Source organism: Mus pahari, chromosome 1 (genome assembly GCF_900095145.1).
Source record: "Mus pahari chromosome 1, PAHARI_EIJ_v1.1, whole genome shotgun sequence".
Lineage (NCBI taxonomy): Eukaryota > Metazoa > Chordata > Mammalia > Rodentia > Muridae > Mus > Mus pahari.
In genome coordinates, this window is record NC_034590.1 from 155,370,666 (window position 1) to 155,372,558 (window position 1,893).

Here is a 1,893-nt window from a genome sequence, read left to right on the forward strand (position 1 = left end):
CCCCAGAAACCCCCTATCCCATCCTCCCTCCCCCTGCTTCTATGAATGTTGGGCCCCATTTTGGCCCTGGTTTGGTCCTTGAGGATAAACCCTAGCCTGGCTCGAGCTTCTGCGGCCTTGTGGGAGAGCCTAAGCCTGGCTTGAGTTTTGAGACCTGTCTTGGTCACTTCCGTAACGGGGTGACTCAGCAAGACCTGTTTGGCCCTGCCTCTTGCTGAGGTAGAGCTTTGCCATTGGCCCTGTCAGTCACTCCATGCCTTCTGTCACCCTTCCCCACCTCCTACATCATCTTACCCTACCAAAAATCCCCCTCCCTATGTTCTGAACTTATATAAGTGAGAGGCTGATGCCATAAAGTTGAGTTCCTGCTTTGACAAGACTGCCGGCTTGGTGTGTTTCTTTTGAGCTGCCATCCCGCTCAGTCTTGGAGAGACCCCTGTGTGCCCGGGACCTCTCTCCTCTCGCCTGGACCTGCTGGCAAGGAGCCAGCATATGAGGGTGTTCCTCCACTCACTCACCCAATCCCACCTCCCTGCCCTCAATTCCCCTACACTGGGGCATCTATCAAGCCTTCACAAGACCAAGGACCTCTCTTCCCATTGATGACTGACAAGGACATCCTCTGTTATATATGCAGCTGGAGCCATGTGTACTCCTTGGTTGGTGGCTTAGTCCCTGGGAGCTCTAGGGGGTCTGGTTGGTTGATATTGTTGTTCTTCCTATGGGGTTGCAAACCCCTTCAACTCCTTCTGTCCTTTCTCTAACTCTTCTATTGGGGACCCCACGCTCAGTCCAATGGTTGGCTATGAGCATCCATCTCTGTATTTGTCAGGCTCTGGCAGGGCCTCTCAGGAGACAGTCATATCAGGCTCCTGTCAGCACACACTTTTGGCATCCACAATGGTGCCTGGGTTTGGTAATACTATATGGGATGGATCCCTATGTGGGGCAGTCTCTGGATGGCCTTTCCTTCAGTCTCTGCTCCACATTCTACTCTCCATTTAACTGTCAGTCTTAAACGGCAGCAGGCTTTCCCCGTTGACTTTGTACACAGCTGGCCATTGGTTAGGCTAGTAAAGAAGGCTCTCTGGGACAGGGGCTGTGGCTTGGTGTCAGAGCCCTTGCTTAGAATGAGTGAGGCAGGGGAAGAAGAAAAAGAAGGCAGAGTGGGAAGAGAATAGGAGGAGAGAAGGAGGAAGAGGATGAAGAGGAGGGAGGGGAGGAGGAGGGAGAGGAAGAGGGAGAAGAACTTCACCTAAACGAGTTCCCAGGTTCCCAGAAACAGAACAGTGTAATAGATCCCTACTGCTGCTGCAACAAATTATCACAAATTTGTCTGTTTCAAACAATGGCAGCTTTTTATCTGGAGTTCGGAGGACTGAGATGGGAGTCACAGTGAGGTGCCAGCAAGACTTAGGGAGTCTTTCCCTGACTCCCATGGCTTCTAGGAACCATCCAAACTCCTAGGTACATGATTCTTTCATGCTAGGCACAGTGGCACCGCTATGAACCCAGCTACCCAGAAGCCTGAGTCAGGAGGGCCCTAAGCCTGAGACCTGCTTCATGAGTTCTAGCCTGGGCAAAATTTCAAGCTCCTGACTCAGAACAACAACAACAAAAAAAAATACAAAAAGAAGGCTGGGGAATAGAGGTCAGTGTGGAGTACTGACTAGCATGGCTACAAGTACAGGAAGCTGGGAATTTCCACAGCTGTTCGCATAACAAGATCTTGAGTTTAGCTGGACTGGTGTAGGGATGAGAGATTCAAACAGCGTCCACCTTCGCACTTACTGCCTGCGGAGCCAGAGCACTTCAGGATTCTCCAGTCTTTTTTTTTTTTTTTTTTTTTTTTTTTTGGTTTTTCGAGACAGGGTTTCTCTGTATAGCCCTGGC

The 1,893-nt window shown here is 50.6% G+C and overlaps 1 protein-coding gene across 2 annotated transcripts in view; it reads right to left on the reverse strand.

Annotated features, from left to right (window-relative positions):
• The window catches only part of Cpn1 (carboxypeptidase N subunit 1), a 34,273-nt gene that overhangs the window by 26,933 nt on the left and 5,447 nt on the right, over positions 1 to 1,893 (reverse strand). The gene's annotated exons all lie outside the window — the stretch shown is intronic.